Source organism: Moschus berezovskii, chromosome 17, assembly GCF_049115385.1.
Source record: "Moschus berezovskii isolate FMDL1 chromosome 17, NW_MosBer_1.0, whole genome shotgun sequence".
NCBI classification, from domain to species: domain Eukaryota; kingdom Metazoa; phylum Chordata; class Mammalia; order Artiodactyla; family Moschidae; genus Moschus; species Moschus berezovskii.
In genome coordinates, this window is record NC_142476.1 from 58,037,366 (window position 1) to 58,057,830 (window position 20,465).

The following is a 20,465-nucleotide window of genomic DNA, read 5'->3' on the forward strand; positions in this document are numbered from 1 at the left end:
GCTAAGTCAAAGAAAGTCTAGAAACATTCAGATCCTACAGGATCTCAAAGAACAAGCTGGAGAGTTCTCAGGGTGGCTACAATCTCTCTTTGGGGGATCCTTCTCCTGGCGAGGGAGAATTTGGAGTTGGTTAGTGCCCCGACTAATCCTTGTTATCACCATATTGATGCTGCTTATGATTGCTCCATGTATTATCAATTATCTAACCTGCTTTGTCTCTGTCCAGGTCAACAGGCTACAACATGCAGTGCCAGTTCAACAAGGATATATAAAACTACAGCTGACCACAGAAAATATCACTCACAGTTAAATGGACACTGCTATAAGGACTCTGAGGCTTGAGACTAGCAAAAAGGGGAGGCCCAATGCCCCTCACCATCCCCATTCAGCAGAACGTAGACAGAGAGACCTCGACGCCCCTATTCCCAAAGAATTGGGCCTCCCATCTCTTGAAGAGGAATGTTAGGTAGTTAGAATTGGAAAACAGAGTCCAAAATGGCGGTGGCTAAAAGACAAAGAAGGGGAAAGCCGGAGAAAGTAGAACAAAGGAAGGTCCAAGGGCTGGAGTGAGGACCTCAGGAAAAACAAACAGCCTTCCTAGATAGCCCAATTTACATAGGACAGGCTCAGGGTTGGGGGAGGAGGGGATAAATGTATAAAAGGAAGCCTAGACGGATTGGGGCCTCTCTTCTCTTTGTCTTTTGGGTCGGCGCGCACTCACACCTCAAGGATGTATTTTCCTTTGCTTGCCAATAAAACAGTTATAACACTGGTCTGTCCCTTGCTTAAAATTTTTGCTGTGGTGAGACAGAACCAAGGAAATTACAAACTCCCCTGACACTTTGAATACGGAAAGTTAAACCAACAAAAGTAAGTGCTGTTGGACTGCTCCTAGGTAGCCTTTTTCAGAACATTTGAGCTCACTCCTGATGTCAGCAAATAGATAAAACATTTCCTAGGCATTACAATCTTCGGGAAGACTGGCATGCTGTTGAAGGAGGAATATTTAATACAACAGTCTTCAGGCCGTTCTGTGCCCATCTGTTTATAATCTTCAGAGACACAGATCTAAGGCAACTTTCATTTTACGGTGGCCTGAAGTTTCCCCTCACCCCCTACCACCTGCAATTTAAATTCCTGCCCTAAGGAAGAGAATCAATCATTTCAGTTTTAACAGTGCTGATTTTCTTTAAGTGCTCATTGTTCTGCAAAAATATTGTGGTCAGAGGGTCAAAGAAACCAAACTTCTGAAAAGCAAGAAGAGTTACCTCAGTGCTTGCCCTGTCCACCAGGAACCTGTGGTCCTCTGAAAAGGTTTATTCAAAATCTTAACACAGATGGTCCTGGTTTTATGAGGATTTGACTTACAATTTTTTGACTTTCAGTTCAGTTCAGTTCAGTCACTCAGTCGTGTCCGACTCTTTGCGACCCCATGAATCACAGCACGCCAGGCCTCCCTGTCCATCACCAACTCCCAGAGTTCACTCAAAGTCATGTCCATCGAGTCGGTGATGCCATCCAGCCGTCACATTCCCCTTCTCCTCCCGCCCCCAATCCTTCCCAGCATCAGAGTCTTTTCCAGTGAGTCAACTCGTCGCATGAGGTGGCAAAAGAGATACACATTCAGTAGAAATCCTACTTTAGATTTTGAATTTTGATCTTTTCCTGGGTGAGTGCTATGTCTCTGATCCTCTATGTCAGTTAGCCTTGTGACTACAAGTGTAAACGACCAACACACTTACAACCATTCCATACCCACACAACCATTCTGAGTTTCACTTTCAGTCCAGTGTTTTGTAAATTACATGAGATAGTCAGCACTTTACTACAAAATAGACTGTGTATTAGATGATTTTGCCCAACTGCAGGCAAATGTAAGTGCTCTGAATACAGTTAAGGAATGGTTCAGCTGAGCTATGAAGTACAGTAAGTTAGGTCTATTAAATGAAATTTTAACATGGTATTTTTTTTTTCACTTCAGAGGGTATTATTAGGTTGTAACTGCATCATAAATTGAGGAAGATCAGTATGTGAGATGTGTTGTGTGGAGTTGCTTCGTGGGGGAGGAATGGGCAGTGGCGAGGGGAGGGGGAAGACAGTCATACCTCTGTCTTGAGTGAAAATGAATCTTTCAGGTGCTCAGTGAGGAATCAGTCACTACACTGGTCAGAAACTCTAATGGCATGGGATTGTTAACCATTCCCTCCTTTAATTTTTTTAAGCACTGGAATTTTTTCCAGCAACATATGTTGCATATTTTTTCAGCACTTAATCCATAATCTAGCATTGATGACTACTGAAAAAATTCCAATATGTCTCTGCTTTGTTTTTCTATGCTCATTCTTCAGCCCAGCTTTAGTTTTACTCCTTGATAGCTTTTTATTAAAGAACACAGGAAGTGACTAGGAGGCACTGTGGGACAGAGGCACTCTTAAACTGTGTTTCCCATTGAGGAACCCTGCAAATACAGATTTGAGCCTAGAAACCTGCTGAGGTGGTTGTTGTTTAGCCGCTAAGTCGTGTCGTGTCCAACTCTTTGCCAAGCTCCTCTGGCAAGATTTCCCAGGCAAGAATACTGGAGTGGGTTACCATTTCCTTCTCCAGGGGCTCTTCCTGACTTAATCAGGAATTAATCAAATTCATGTCTACTGCGTTACAGGTATATTCTTTACCCCTGAGCCACCAGGAAAGCCAGGAGAGACAAGGCCTTGTTCAAACAGGCCTGGGGCAACAAGAAACATTTTAGTAGAGCAGGTAATAAAGGAGGAGGTAGAGAGGGCACAGCTGTGTGTTGTTCTCAACCAGCTTTTCCAGATTTAGCAAAAACAAAGCAAAAAAGTTAGGAAGGAGGGAAGAAGGGTGGTTGGAGAGGAAGGAAAAGGAAAATAATAAAAGGTGAACAAAGAAAAGGACACCGTTGGACATACTTATACTAAAATTATTTTTGTTTATCTGAAATTCAAATTTAGCTGGACATCCTTATTTGACCTGGTACATTAATTTCCCCTTTTCTCTGCCCTCCCACTGGAGCAGCATCCATTATCCCTTTCATAAATTGAAGTTCTACATAAAATTGCTTTAAAGGGGGTTTTGAGCCTTTAAAAATATTTAAGTGAGGAAATAGATGAAAATCACCACTACACTCTGACGAATGAGTTTATCTCTGAGTAGTTTTAAAATTTTTATTTTTTTATTTTTGGCTACACTGGGTCTTTGTCACTACACACGGGCTTTCTCTAGTTGCAGTGAGTTGGGGCTACTCTTCATTCTAATGCTCGAGCTTCTCTTGTTGCAAAGTACAAGATCTAGAGCTCAGGAACGTCAGTAGTTCTGGCACATGGACTTAGTTGCCCTGGAGCAAGTGGGATCTTCCCAAACCAGGAATCAAATCTGTGTCCCCTGCATTGATAGGCGGACTCTCAAAGATTGGACTGGACCACCAGGGAAGTCCCTATCTCTAGGTATTTAGGAAAAGAAAAGTGTGTGCATATGCTATAATTTCATGGTAAGAAATTTTAAATTTTATTTTATTATAATTTGACACAGTCTAAGAAAACCTGCATCTGGTAGATTGTACAAACAGCTTCACTACTTCAGACTTTTCTGTATCCGTATCTGTTGCCCTATGTTTTAACAGTTCCTCCCACTAGAGGCAGAATGTTCTTCCCTGCCCATGACTTGGGTTTGGTAGCATGTCTGCTTTGGGCAATGGGATATGACCTGATGTTAGCATGATTAGGCTTATGTTCTGGCCCTTGACATTACCACAAGAAGAACATGGGGTTAGTCTAACTGTCCTAGAAAAATGAGGTATTTGTAACAGATCTAAATTGAACCTATGGCCTTGAGTCAAACCCAGCTGGCCCAGACAAGTTGAGTCATACATTCATGAGCTAGAAATAGATACTTTTTGCTGTATTTTGTGGTTTGTTATGAAGCATTATCATGTCCAAAACTGACCTATATATTCCACCTCATCACTTTCAGAGGATCTATCAAAGCTGCCAATTCCTCTAGGAGCTGAGATTTACAAGACATGCATGACACAAACTTTCCTATTTAGGTAAGAAATTTTTGAGCAGAAAGTTTTGAGCATTGAATAATAAAATTGCCAAAGATGCACAGAGAAGTCACCTACCAAAGGGAAATTACCATCCAGATTGCTAATAAGATTATCACTAATCTGCTCAGTTTAAAAACTAAATGTTCTTTCCAAGATTTTTAAAAAGTAGTTCAAAGATGGGAGTGAGGACTAGTCACCGTGAGAAACTGTAAAACTGAACAGCTGTGCAGGCAATTCATTTATTAGAGTAAACATTTGAGCAGGCAGGAGTTGGTGATTGCTATTCCCCCTTCAATGTATTTTAGATTCAGGATGTATAGTTCATTAAACTTGGTATTATCAAGAGAGCTCCAGTGTGTAGCAGATGGGAAAGCTGGAGAATCATTTTTCATTTTAGTTAGTGGTGTTCTCCAGAGATGCTGGCCACCAAATCTGCTACCAAACCCTTTAGCCCCCTCCTTGAAAAATATGTCAAAACCGTATTTCAATTTCTATGCTATTTGCCTCCTACAATAATACTTTCAATGTGATAAAGCCAAACACCAGCACTAATATTTCTAAATACTGTTAAAGGGATTGGAGCTCTTCAAAAATCACACTGTAAACTCTATTATGAACATTTTCCACATTTGAAAACCAAAGTGAATTCTTCAATGAGGTCCGTGTGTCAAAGATTGCATTGGGAAAGACACCAGGTAGCCGCTGTAAATGAGGAAACAATCATTTTTAAACATGAACTGTAAGAGTGTGAAAGATCAAGTTACATTAAACAAAAGTACAGTGTGTTTCCAAAACTACAGTGTGGTTTTCAGAAGTCAGGGCACAGGAGCTTAGAATCTTGTTTAAACATGATACCACATACCTTTAAGTAAGGGATGGTAGATTATTAAATTAGAATAATGCCTCTCAAACATTTTTACTAAAAATATTCTTTTAGACAGTGAAAAGGACTTCAATTAATCTGACCTGAGTTTATACTGACATGGTTGACTGCAAGTTAGGTGCTTTATTGTCAAAATTCATAATTTTTGTATTTTATTTCATAATATATCCAAGTGGTTTAACATAAAAATAGCATTTTCAATTACCATTAGGGAAAAGAAACAAATTTTTAAAGGCTAACTGGTTAAATAATGAAAGATATATAATAGTGGATCTATCAAACTTTGAAAATTGGATTGTATCCAAGAGCCCTAAATCTGCATAATGGTTAAAACAACTCTGACTTGGTGTCACAGATTTTGAGAATTTACAACCACCTAAATACCAAGGTCAAATAGTACTTTTCTCCCAACCATTTAGGTCCAATCGGCCTCCAGTCACTCTTTCACCTGTTCTACCTGAAAGTACCACAGTTCATGGATTCAAACTGAAATCATTCCTTCTAGTGCATATCTCCCTGGGACTTTGAAGGTAAAGCCCTAACTTTAGGAGTTGCATGGTTTGATGAGTGTGAAAGTGGTGATAATTGTGGGTTCTTTTGGTGTCTATAGTTCTCACTCCTAAGGAGTTTTCTCCTTGAACTAAAGAGAGATGAGACACACACTCACTAATTATACTTTGTCTTGAGTCCTTCCCCAGTATGCATTACCCTTAAGGAAACATGCATATGGGGGATTGGGCTAAGACTTTAGAAAATAAAAAGATATGTCCATAGAAAATTCCACATTAAATGTCTAGACAATCTATCAAAACCAAGCAGAAGGATGAAAATCAAAGGACATGAGAATATGCCAATATTTAACAGTTGGAAGATATAGATGCCAATTTTTTTTCCTCACCCAATTTTTTGGAACTATAACTCACATATATGCAGAGTACATCATGAGAAATGCTGGGCTGGATGAAACACAAGCTGGAATCAAGATTTCTGGAAGAAAATATCAATAACCTCAGATATGCAGATGACACCATACTTATGGCAGAAAGTGAAGAAGAACTAAAAAGCCTCTTGATGAAAGTGAAAGAAGAGAGTGAAAAAGTTGGCTTAAAACTCAACGCACAGAAAACTAAGATCATGGCATCTGGTTCCATCACTTCACAGCAAATGGTTCAGGAAGCAATGGAAACAAGGAGAGACTTTATTTTTCTGGGCTCCAAAATCACTGCAGATGGTGACTGCAGCCATGAAATTAAAAAAGACACTTGCTCCTTGGAAGAAAAGCTATGACCAACCTAGACAATATATTATAAAGCAGAGACATTACTTTGCCAACAAAAGTTCATCTAGTCAAAGTTATAGTTTTTCCAGTGGTCATACATGGATGTGAGAGTTGGACCATAAAGAAAGCTGAGCACCAAAGAATTGATGCTTTTGAAGTGTGGTGTTGGAGAAGACTCTTGCAAGTCCCTTGGACTGCAAGGAGATCCAACCAGTTCATCCTAAAGGAGATCAGTCCTGAGTGTTCATTGGAAGGACTGATGTTGAAGCTGAAACTCTAATACTTTGGCCACCTGATGCAAAGAACTGACTCTTTTGAAAAAAACCCTAATGCTGGGAAAGATTGAAGGTGGGAGGAGAAGGGGATGACAGAGGATGAGATGGTTGGATGGCATCACCAACTCAATAGACATGAGTTTGAGTAAACTCTGAGAGTTGGTGATGGACAGAGAGGCCTGGGGTGCTGCAGCCCATGGGGTTGTAAAGAGTCAGACACAACTGAGCAATTGAACTGAATGTATAGCTCACAATAAAATAAAAATAAAATACAATAAAAATCAACCTTTTAAAGTGTACAATTCAGTGGTTTTTAGCATGTTCACAAAGTTGTGCAGCAATTATTCTTATCTTTTTCCAGAATGTTTTCATTATCCCCCACACCCCCAGAGAAACTCATCCATTAGCGGTCACTCCTCATCTCCTTTTCCCACAATCCCTGGCACCCAATTCTGTCTCTATGAATTTCTTATTCTGGACATTTCATATGAATGGAATCAAGTAATATGCAGCCTCTTCTGTCTGACTTCTATCACTTAACCATATGTTTTCAAAGTTCATCCATGTTACAGCATGTGTCTGCACTCATCCCTTTTATATGGATGAATGATATTCCATTGTATAGGTATACCACATTTATTTACTCATTCAACATTTGAGTTGTCTCCATTTCTTACTATTGCAAAAAATGGCATTATTAATATTTGCAGTTTTTATGTGGATGTGTTTTCAGTTTTCTTAGGTATGTACTTAAGGAATAGAATTGCTGGGTCACATGACAACTTTATCTTCAATTCTTTGAGAAACTGCCAGGTTTTTTCTGCAGTAAAAACCATTGAATAAACCATTTCAAATTCCTACCAACAATGCATTAGGGTTCCGATTTCTTCATACCTTTGTCAACAATTTTTGTCCTTTAAATGGCAACCCACTCCAGTGTTCTTGCCTGGAGAATCCCAGGAATGGGGGAGACTGGTGGGCTGCCGTCTATGGGGTTGCACAGAATTGGACATGACTGAAGCGACTTAGCAGTAGCAGATTACTCATTCTAGTGGGTGTGAGGTGTATTTCGTTGTGGTTTTAATAATGTTGACTTTTTTTATGTGTTTACTGGTTATTTATATATCTTTCTTGGAAAACGGTCCATTCAGATCTTTTGTCCTTTGTTTAAACTGGGTTGTCTTTTTATCATTGAATTGTAAATGTTCTTTACAACTCTGTATGCTCATTCCTTATCAGATTTGATTTTCAAATATTTTCTCCCATTCTGCGCATTGTCTTTTCACATTATCAGTGGTGTCCTTTGTAGTACAAAAATTTTAAATTTTGAGGAAGTCCAATTTACCCACTTTTTTCCCTTGGTAGCTTATGCCTTTGGTGTCATAGCTAAGTAACAATTGCCCAATCCAAGGGATCAAAGATATACACATATCTTTTCTTCTAAGATTTATATAATTTTAGTTTTTACATTTAGGTTTTTTATCCATTTTGAGTTACATTTTGTATATAGTATAAAGTCCAAATTCATTCTTTTATATCTGGATATACAATTGTTCCAGTACTATTTGTTGAAAATACTATTGTCTCCCTAGGCTGTCTCAGTACCCTTGCTGAAGACCAATTAACCATGGATATATGGGGTTATTTCTTTACTTTTTTCTAGTTTTTATAAATAAAGTTTTATTGGTAAACAATTGTCCCAGTTTGTTGACATATTGTCTATTGCTGCTTTCATGGTGCAAGGACAAGTTTGAGCAGTTGCAACTAACTGTAGACTGTAAAATCTATAACGTTTACTATTTGGTACTTTAAAGAAAATGTTTGCTGACCCTGATTTCCATAATTATCTGTGGCTCACACTTTTCACTTAACTCTTCTTGGTGTTTTTCCTCTCATTTTAAAAAAAATTCTGTTTTTTAAATTTTTACAATTTTGTCTTGGTTTCTGCCATACAGCAATGTGAATCAGTGGTATATGGGTTTATTTTTGAATTCTCAATTCTATTCCATTCAGTAACATGTCTGTTCTTATACCAGTAGCACACAGCCTTTACTACTATAGTTTTGTAATGAATTATGGTATTAAGAAGTGTGAGTCCTTCAACTTTATTCTTATTTTCTAAGATTACTTTGGCTATTTTTGATGACTTGCATTTCATTTTACTTTTAGGATCAGCTTGTCAATTTCTTTAAAAAAAAAGAAAAACAGGATTTTGATTGTTAAAATTTGGGGAATATTGCCATCCTAACAATCTTAAATCTTCTAGTTCAGAAAAACAAGAACTAAATATCTTCCCATTTATTAGGCATTTTCCTTCAGTGATGTTCAAGTATTTCACTTCTTTTCGTACATTTATTCCTATGTATTTTTTTAGTTTGATACTTTTGTATGGGCTTTTCTTCTTATTTAATTTTTGGATTGTTCATTTCTAGTGTATAGAAACACAATCAGCTTATGTATATTGATTTTTATACCCACAACCTTGCTGAACCTGTATATTTGCTATAAGAGTTTTTAGTGAATTCTTTAAGATTTTCTACGTGCATGATCATGCTATCTGCAAATAAAAAGTTTTGCTTTCTCCTTTCCAATCTGGAACTCCTTTATTTCATTTTATTGTCAAAATGTGCTGGTTAGAACCTCCAGTAAAATGTTGAATAGAAATGGTAATAATTGATGTAAGTGGCAATAATTGTCTTGTTCCTGGTGTCAGAAGGAAAACTTTTAATCTTTTACCATTAAGTAAGATGCTAGCTCTGAGTTTTTAATTGAGATGCTTTATCAGGTGAGAAAACTCCTCTTCTATTTCTTATATTTTTAAGAATTTTCTCATAAGAAGGTGTTCAATTCAGTTGTGTCCGACTCTTTGCAATTCCATGAATCACAGCACACCAGGCCTCCCTGTCCATCACCAACTCCCGGACTTCACTCAAACTCATGTCCATCGAGTTGGTGATGCCTTCCAGCCATCTCATTCTCTGTCGTCCCCTTCTCCTCATGCCCCCAATCCCTCCCAGCATCAGAGTCTTTTCCAGTGAGTCAACTCGTCACATGAGGTGGCCAAAGTATTGGAGTTTCAGCTTTAGCATCAGTCCTTCCAATGAACACCCAGGACTGATCTCCTTTAGGATGGACTGGTTGGATCTCCTTGCAGTCCAAGCGACTCTCAAGAGTCTTCTCCAACACCACAGTTCAAAAGCATCAGTTCTTCAGCGATCAGCTTTCTTCACAGTCCAACTCGCACATCCATACATGACCACTGGAAAAACCATAGCCTTGACTAGACGGAACTTGGTTGGCAAAGTAATGTCTCTGCTTTTCAATTTGCTATCTAGGTTGGTCATAACTTTCCTTCCAAAGAATAAGCGTCTTTTAATTTCATGGCTGCAATCAGCATCCACAGTTATTTTGGAGCCCAAAAAAATAAAGTCTGACACTGTCAAGGTGTTAACATTTGTCAAATGCTTTCTTTGGGTCTATTAAGACTATTATAGAGGTTTGTCTTTTTTTCCTGTTAATATGGTCTATTATAGTGTTTGATTTTCAGATGTTGAAACAACCTTGTATTGCCAAGATAAATTCAGTCACTGTGTATAATCATTTTTATATATTGCTGGTCTTGGTTTGATAGTACTTTATTGAGGACTTCTGCATTTATATTCATAAGAGATACTCATCCTTAGTTTTCTTTGTTTGTGATGTCTTGGCACAGTTTTAGTATTAGGAGAATGCTAGAATGAATAATCAGAGAAAGCAATGGCACCCCACTCCAGTACTCTTGCCTGGAAAATCCCACGGACAGAAGAGCCTGGTGGGCTGCAGTCCATGGGGTTGCTAAGAGTCGGACATGACTGAGCGACTTCACTTTCACTTTTCACTTTCACACATTGGAGAAGGAAATGGCAACCCACTCCAGTGTTCTTGCCTGGAGAATCCCAGGGGCGGGGAGCCTGGTGGGCTGCCGTCTATGGGGTCGCACAGAGTCAGACACGACTGAAGTGACTTAGCAGCAGCAGCAGCAGAATGAATAATACTTATTCTAAGTAATGAATGTATAATAAAGAATAAATGATACTTATAGAATAAAATGTGTTCCCCACCATTTTTTTTTTGAAGAATAGAAATAAGTGTCTTAGAGAAGATGGATTTAATGTACTTTTTTTTATTCCTTGTGCTAAGTGCAACTAGAAGCCCTGGATAGTATACTTAAAGCAAACATAAGAAGATTCTGAGACGGACTTGCTAGGGACCTCAGTGTCCAAGGAATAACACAGTGGTGAGTTTCCTGGGGTTGTTTTGTTTATTTTTTATTTGTTTGCTTCAGATGTCTCATATTTAGGGCTCAGAGATATGCAGAAATATTTTCAAAATCTAACATTTATGTCAGTAGTGTCTAAGGAATGAGAGAAGTGGGTCAGGACTGAAAAAGTACTCAAATAAATAAAGACAGTATACTTCCCAAACATTACATGAATAAATACCCATCAAAATCCCAGCAAGATGTTCTGTAGTTATAGAATTCATTGGTACATTTAATACAAGGCTATGTATTAACAAACTAAATCCAGTAGTGTATAAAGAAGATAGTACGTCCTGAATATGTTGGATTTAACTTATCTGGTATGTTCACTCAATGAAATATTATGTCACAGTGAAAATGAACTACAGCTCCCTGAAACAATGCACTTGTATGTATTTTTAAAGCAAGGACTCAATAACCCCCAAACTCAAGAAGGAACAGATAAAACCTCATTGCTATAAGTAGGCCATTAATAAGGTTCTGGTTCTTTAAATGGTGATGAGTTTATAGGTGTTCACAACATTATTTAAAATATTTTATAATAAATCATATAAAAGTGGTTTATGGGTAAATTAAAGATAACAGTATGACATGAAACAGGCTGATGATTCACCAATATTGCACCCTTGAGGTCCATTTAGGAAAAATAAACTCTGACACATACTTTCTCTTGGCTAAGCCAGCTTATGTCTGTGCAGTACAGCCAGCTGTACTGAAAAATTCATTTTTAAAAGATGAGAATTTTAATCAATTTATGACTTTTTAGAAAAGTCATAATTTTATAGCCTCCACCCCCACTGAACACTCTGAGAAAGTGGCAGTTTCTGAGGTTTTGGTAAAAAGATCTAGTGGATGCTGATCTTTTCCTGGGTATACTAACAGTCTTAGTGTGAGGCGTTCCTCTTCTCAGCTTTGCCTTTCCAGATTTACTCCATCTGCACATTGGCCAAGCTTTTATTTTTTATTTTTCATAAATGATACAGTGCCTGCTAAATACCTCATACATCTTGTTGAGAATGTCTTCACCAGTTATTTTGCCAAAAGTCCTTTTTAAATTAATACCTTCAAGGATAATGTAACTGTAAATACGGTAACCTGTGGCAAATAGTGTTCAGTTACTCAGTTGTGTCCAACTCTGTGTGGACCCATAGACTGTAGCCCACCAGACTGCACTGTCTATGGAATTTTCCAGGCAAGGAATACTGGATCTGGCTACTATTTCCTACTCCAGGGGATCCTCCGGACTCAGGAATAGATCCTGCATCTCCTGCATTGGCAGGCAGAAAACTTTACCACTAGCACCACTTGGGAAGCCTATAGAACAAGCATATTATTTATGCCCAAGTCTTCAGGTATCTGTAATGGAGGGAACAAGGTCAACCCCAACCAAATAGCTGTTTCAGTATGTCTGTTGAACACATTAAAGCGCATCATATGAAAGTGTCACTTAATAACTGCCTCCATTAACCTAGGTAGCCATTTCAGACCCAAAACAGATTCAAGGTTTCATCCAATGGTCTCCTTTTAGGTGAGTGGAACCCAGAGATAAGTGCTGCAACTGACTTTATTGAAAGCTTCAAAACACTTTTAAAAAATGTTTATTTAATGCTACTTCTCATTGGATTGTCTAACCTACATCTACCATTTTCACTTGCAGGTATTTTATTCTAAATTAACATTATTAAATTTTTGTACTATGGGTTTGATGCCATCAGTGCAATAGGTTCTTACATGGCATCCCCCCAAAATGAAAATCTTCTGTATCGGCTTCTACCATGACTATTGATTCTCTGGAGTGGTTCAGGGGTGCTCTCATTTACACTGTCAGGTGAGCAATGGGGAGCTCCCCTGATGATACCTGACCGAGTATTATCTTGCATATTCTGTGTTTAGTCAGACTAATGCCTCTAACTTCCTGCTTTTAGCCATAATTGCGTATCCCCATCTGAAAACATAATTTTCAGTTATTTCTCTTTTAGAAGATAAATAATGCCACCAATTTGTGAAAAAAAATAAAATTCAGGGGGAGGAGAAGGAGATCTTATAGTATTGGCAAAATGTGTGAATTTTGTCAACTGAATGGCTTATTGTAATCAAGGCAAAACATACTGATTTATGGTAGCTGATGGCTTTTGGGTCTAACTGTATGCTTAAAAATAATTTATTGGTATGGCGAAAAGTGCATTAAGACAAACAAATAAGCAAAAAGCAAGCCTTACCTTGCAGCCTCCATTATGTCTGGTAATGCTGGCACTGCAGCACCTGCTCTCTGGCGTTACACAGCGTGCTGCATGAGCATCATTTGTTCTCATAGCTCTTTTGTTACCAGGAGGCCTAAGAGCACCAGGGTTCCTGAAATTTCAAAACAAACACATTTTCCACTCACTTGCTCACTTTGAATTGTCCAGCACATGTAAGTTGCAGTCTGATGGATTTACCTGCATATTGTATTTATTTTACAGGATATTTCAATGTCATAAGAATTCAAATCTTCATTACCCCAAATGGTCAGATGAAATGAATTCTCCAGGACTGTATACCACTTCCATCCTTTGTTTTTAGCCACCCTTGATGAAACCAGTATGAGATATGCCAGATTAAAGAACCTGTATTTTTATTCATAAAAGGCTCTTGGGAAATATAAATAAAATAGAAATTTCCAAAGAAAAATATTTTTTAAAGATTTGAAAATCCTAATGTTTAGATCTTAAGACAAGTAACCTCATGTTATGTTTATGTATATCTATATATATACATTATTTAATAAATTTTAAATTTAATTTTGATAAAATCTTATTTTGAACATACAAGATATACCACCCTTTAAAGTAATGAATAGGGCTTCCCTGTTGGCTCAGATGGTAAAGAATCTGCCTTCAATGCAGAGACCAGGGTTCAATTTCTGGGTCAGAACGATGCCCTGGAAAAAGAAATGGCAACCCACTCCAACATTCTTGCCTGGTGAATTCCAATGGGCAGAGGAACCTGGAGGGCTTAGTCAAAACAGTGAATACTTTGGAAGCCAAACCAATCACAGCACACTCTCATGGGATTGATGATCTATGACTGTTAACGATATTACAAAATTTAGTGATTTAAAACGATACCATTTATTATTTTACAGTTTGTGTGAGCCATGAATCTGGGCACAGATTAGCTAAGTCTCCTGCTACAGAGACCCACAAAGGCTGCAACCATGGTGTCACTGGGATCACGATTTAATCAGAGTCGGACAGTTATGTATCCCTGAAATAATACAATTGAAATTTAACTGCTGCTCTCCCCTAATCAGCTGCTCTTTCTGCATCTTCCCCATTACAGTTGATTATAATTACTCAAGCCAAACATGTTGGAACTATCTTTGACTCCTCCTTTTCTTTTATAACCTTCATTCAATCTGCAACCAAGTCCCAATGACTCCACCTTCAAAATGTACCCAGCATCTGACTACCTTTCACCACCTCCACTACTACTACCCTGATCCAAGCCACCTGCATCTCTCAGGGGGATTATTGCAACAATCTTCTAATTGATCTCCTAGAATATGTCCTTGCCCCCTTGCAGTCTATTCTTTATATAGAGGCCCCACCATGACCCTGTTAAAATACTAGTCATTTCTGCTCAAAATCTTCTAATACTTTTCTATCTTACTCAGATTAAAAGCAAGTGTTCTCAACATAACTGACAATGTCCTACATTTTCTATTTCTCACTTGTGGGTTACAACTCTGACTTATGTTCTACAACTGCCCCCTTTCCCACTCTCCTTTCTAGAGAACACTGGCCTCCTGGCCATTTATTAACCCCACCACAGACCTATGCCCACAGCAGGATTCCTGAGTCCTCTTCCCCTCAGACAGCCCATGGGTCTCCCTTCTCCTCTTCTGGATATTTTGCGGAGGCTATTAGTCAAATTCAGTTCAGTTCAGTTCATTCGCTCAGTCGTGTCCGACTCTTTGCGACCCCATGAATCACAGCACGCCAGGCCTCCCTGTCCATCACCAACTTAGATACAGAATAAAGGGAAGAAAAAAGATTTGATAGTGGAGTCTGTTAAGATGGAACATAATTATTAGATACCTTGTTAGATGAAATTTCAATGAGATGGTGGTTGGGATCAACAGCTCTATTGGGATGAAATGAGACAGGGCTAATAAAAAGATAAGACAGCTGACAGTCAAATCTCACAAAAAGTTTTACTGTAAAATGAGCAGGAAAAAAATGGGTAGTAGGTGGAGAAACATGGATTCAAAGTCTTTTTTTTAAAAAAAAAAAAGAAGATATGAAGGTATGTTTATCTAATAATAGAAATGATCAAGCAGAAAGGAAAAACAATATTGCAGAAGAGGAACTGTGGGGTAAATTGGAGAATAAAATTCTTGAGAATGGAAGGCAGTAAATAGGATCCAAAGTACAAATGAAGAGGCTGGCTTTTGGTAGAAATAGGATGCATCTTCCAGTGCAACAGGTTTAAAAGCAAAGCAAAGGGCACAGATGCTGGTAAGCTGCTGGACTATTTGGTGACAAGATGCAGGATTAAAATTTGAGTACTTCTATTTTGAGAACTGCGGGAGAGGCTTAGAGACTCAGAGAAAAAACATTATGAAAAGTTGGATGGGGAAGGTATGCTAGGATTTTCTGACAGCACTGAATATCTTTATGAAATTTTTTGATGATAGATTAAAACTTTTTAATTTTCTTCTGAAATCTTTAGCTATTCAAGTTTCCCTGGTGGCTCAGTGGTAAAGAATCCACCTGTCAATGCAGGAGATGTGGATTCAATCCCTGGGCTGGGAAGATCCCCTGGAAGAGGAAATGGCAACTCACTTCAGTGTTCTTGACTGGGAAATCCCATGGATTTCCAGGCTCCCAGAGAAGCCTGGCAGGCTACAGTGCATGATAGTACAAAGAGTTGGACATGACTTAGTGACTAAACAAAAACAACAGGTACACCTACAGGGTGGGTGGATAATCATACAAAATCAGAATTGGCAATTTTCCAAATTCTCATTATTTTTTTTTTTACTTGGAGAAAGAGACAAAGGAATAGAGAATAGATGTCAGGAATTGATGTGGCTAAGCTGTGGTGTCTCACAGGGCAAGATGTGAAGTAAAGATGTGAGGAGAGAGAGGTGGGGAAAAAGCAGTGGTGTCAATGGACTGGAGGCCCCCATGCTTGAGAGATGTCTGGGGCAGGGATTCTAGAGAATGTGGGCAGAGTGGTTAAGTGATAGCAGTCAGAGGGCAGGATGCTTTATATCAAAATGCTCACCTGGAGAGTCTATTAAAAATATAAATTATTGAGTCAAACTTAGAGAATCTGATTCCATAGATCTGGGATATGATCCGACAATCTATAGTTTTCATAAGAGACCAAACTGATTCTGAGAGAGTGTGTCCTATAAAGGACATTTGTGAACTGTTGAGAGGAAACAAATATACAAGTGCTCATAAAAAGATATGATCACTTGGGGCTCAAGTGATCAAGAAAGCATTCCAAGAAGAGGGGAACAAGAGAGTATGACATACTGACCAGCTTACTTATTCTAGGAAATAAGATCCTTGGTTATTGGAGCACACAAATTTCTTCAGGGTTGGAGAGAAAAAAATTCAGTACAATACCTATAAAAGCTAAGAAAGTTGGCCAAATTTCCCAAAATGGGAAACTATGAAATCATTTGCCAATGGTGGAAAGGACAATCACCACTGAAAAACAGCTTAAAAGATACTGAACAGGAGTCAAAATATCTAAGGAGAGCACAGAAAATTTGTCCAGTTTGAGATTAAAGACAAATGCTTTCCTCTCTGTGAAGCAATTTCCTTCCTCGGTATTCAGAAGTCATGAAACACTTGCCATACCTATGGTTCTTCTGCTTTACTGGGCTTATTGTTAATGGTGAACACCATTAAGAAAACAGAAGATAAGCAGCTTTTCACTCTCTGCCAGTTGAAGTTGGGAAATATTTTTTCTGACTCCAAGTATATACTTCAAACTGCCAGGTGATCAGAAGGGCCAGGTCAATTTGAGAAAATTGTGTGGTACAGAGTCCTGACTTAATAGTGTCTAAAAGAGGAAAGCTGCATGCCAGCAGCATTTGAAAAAAATAAACAGGTGTTGTCACTGCAGGAAAGTATTAACCCTGGAGTTATCAGTATTGGCCACTTCAGGCTATTATGAATGGGTATGCACAATTTTAGAGGGATTAAATAATATGAGAAACATGCCAAAAAATGAATAAGTCATTTACAGATGAGTCTACTCCCACATTTTCCATAACTGTCTAGTACACAAATTTTTCCAGTGACAATAGGGACAGGGTATAACAAGGGAGGTAGTAAAACCTGCTGAAGAACTCAGATTTTGTGAGTTTAATTCAGGCTGTGACTTATTGGCTCTACAGTATTGGTTAAAAGATCTATTCACTGCATCTCTCAGGTTACTCATCTAAAGAAGGTTGATGGTCATCGTACTTAGTTCATAGGATTGTTTTAAAAAAGAAATGAGTTAATACATAACAGATCTTAGCACAGTTACTGGCTCAGAGTAAATGTTCAATATGTGCTAAGTATCTGTTGTTGTTCAGTTGCTAAGATGTGTCCATGTAACGCTAAGGCTTAGGAGATTATTATCCAATTTAGTAACACTCTCACAGAGCAGTCCCAAGCACATCACAGCAAATTGTGACATCAACATGTCCATTTACAGGAGAAGGGTAGACAAATGCTTTATCTAAGATTCTTTAAGGAAAATGTTTGTTTGCGCTGGAAGACATCAAGGCCAAGACAGAAGGGTAAATAACATGCAATACAGGCAAGAGAAAGATTTTTTTAAGACATGAGAACAAAATGTACTGCAGAGTTTTTGATGCAGCAAATGTCCATATTTTTAACCATATTTCGATGACATAGAGTTCCCACAAGGCAATGGCATGCCACTCCAGTACTCTTGCCTAGAAAATCCCATGGATGGAGGAGCCTGGTGGGCTGCAGTCCGTGGGGTCGCTAAGGGTCGGACACGACTGAGCGACTTCACTTTCACTTTTCACTTTCACACATTGGAGAAGGAAATGGCAACCCACTCCAGTGTTCTTGCCTGGAGAATCCCAGGGACGGGGGAGCCTGGTGGGCTTCCGTCTATGGGGTCACACAGAGTCAGACACAACTGAAGTGACTCAGCAGCAGAGTTCCCACAAGTCAGGTGCCCATCTTACCATCTAATTCACGTTTTAATAGCAATCATTTTCCAACTCTGCCTAAGTCATTGTCTCAAAAATCGTAGAGAACACAATAAAGAGGGAGATGGGGGTATAAATGGACTTCCTGGGTAGCTCAATGGTGAAGAATCTACCTGTGATGCGGAAGACTCAGGAGACACCACAGATTCTACCCGTGGGTCGGGAAGATCCCCTGGAGGAGGGCATGGCAACCCACTCCAGTATTCTTGCCTTGGAGAATCCCATGAACAGAAGAGGCTATCAGGCTACAGTCCACAGGGCCACACGTAGTCAGATATGACTGAAGTGACTGAGCATGCACGTGGATATAAATAAAAGAATGCAAGAGAATATAGTAGCCGAAAGCATATATATAGTGGATTCTGGGTCATATTGAAATTGGACAACTCAGCCTTTTTAGGTCTCTATTTTCTGCATCTATAAAATGGGGATAATAATAGTACTTACCTCTATAAAATTTTTATAATGAATGGATGAGATGATAAACACAATACATTTGTTACACTGGTGGTTATTATTGTTAACTGGAGAAGGAAATGGCAACCCACTCCTGTATTCTTGCCTGGAAAATCTCATGGACAGAGGAGCCTGGTGGGCTACAGTCTGTAAGGTCTCAAAGAGTTGGACACAACTGAGTGACAAAACAACAATTATTGTTAATATTGATAAAAGAACATTCCTTGCCCCAAAGTTAGGGCAAGTATAATTGGAGGATTGACGGCAAGATGACTACAGATGACTACACAGATGACTACAGCATTAATTCACTCAATAAACATTATGTTAGGAGCTGATGATATGGTGGTATTAACAAATAAATTCTTGAGATAGTTTTAAGTCTATCAAGAAAGATAAATTAATAAGACAATGTGGTAGGTGTTAAGATAGAGCTGGAATGGGGACTATTTAAGAGAAGCTCCTAACCAGATGTTGTTATTTAGTCACTAAGCCATGTCCGACTCTTGCAATCCTCTGCACTGTAGCTCGCCAGGCTCCTCTGTCCACAGGATTTCCCAGGCAAAAATACTGGAGTGAGATGCCATTTTCTTCTCCAGGGGATCTTCCCAACCTAGGGATCAAACCCAAATCTCTCGCAGTGCAGATATATTCTTTACTGCTGAGCCACCAGGGAAGTCCAAACAGATATTAGGTAAGTCTAAATTAAAGTCAAACTTAAGCTGGAAAACATGAGGGAGATAAAGAGAAGTCACCCACTGGGGTCTGAAACACTAACATTACATCTTTAAAACAAGAGAAAAAGAAAGCTTTTATGTAATGACCAGAAATTAATGGACATTCAACAATCATTTCTACTGAAACATTTTAATACATTGGCTGTAGAATAATATTATTATCTCCTAATAAATAAAATCTATTTCTAAACCAGAGATGATATCATAATTAGCAACATAAGATGAAAAGATAATATCTATTAAAAGGAGAAGGAAAGCAAAGATGTCCACCATCACCTTCCTCTAGACATTCTCTCCAAGGTCACAAGACATGAAACAGAAAAGAGAAAATGGTAAATTGCTATTATTTGAAGAGATGACATATTATTTATTTGGAAAAACCAGAAGTATAGCTGAATTTGATGAGCTCTATAAAGTGGATGGATGAAAGACAGCCCGTTATCCTGCCCAGAGAAACCCACTTCCTCACTATCCAAAATGAACAGCTCACGTGGTTTCCTTTCTCTTTAAATCTCCCAGGCCCTTCTCCCCACTTCCAACTGATGACCCACCTCAGACATCTTCGAGAGCACAGAGACAATCACGCCTGAAGAGCCTCACATTCTTAATAACTTGGCAAGCCACCTCATCTGTAGCCACATATTCTGACTTTTCTCCGGTCCCAGAGAAGTAAACATCCTGTCCTTTCCAGGTCAACTCCCTGATGTGTGCTCAGCACACACACCTCCGTCTGCCCCAGGAGGCTGCTCTGACAAACTTCCCCCTCTCTCTCCTGCACCATCAGTGTCTTCTTGTCACCAGATCGCTCCTACTTGCGTGTAAATGTGCCTTCTCATCACCCATCTTTAAAGAAAAAGCCCTCTGTGGATTGTGTTTCCCCTTCAAGCTACCACTCTTATTTCTCTGCTCCCTTTAAGAAAAAAGTTCCTTGAAATTGTTTATGATGCTTGTGTTCTTCACCTTCTAATTTCTCCTCAGCCCACCCCAACTCTCTGAATGAATTTTCCTATGTCACCCCAGAAGCCCACCCAAACAAAGCCCCTGGTCCGTCAGTCCTCTGTGGTCAGTCACTGGCTCTCTCCTGGGCATTAGACCCAGTTGACGACTATCTCCTCGGTAAACATTGAACACCTTGAACCTCCTGTGACCTCTTCTCCCTGTTTTCTTTCCAATTTACTGACCCTGACCCTACCGGCTCCTTTGCTGAGTATTCTCTTTCTGACTTCTCTACCCATGTT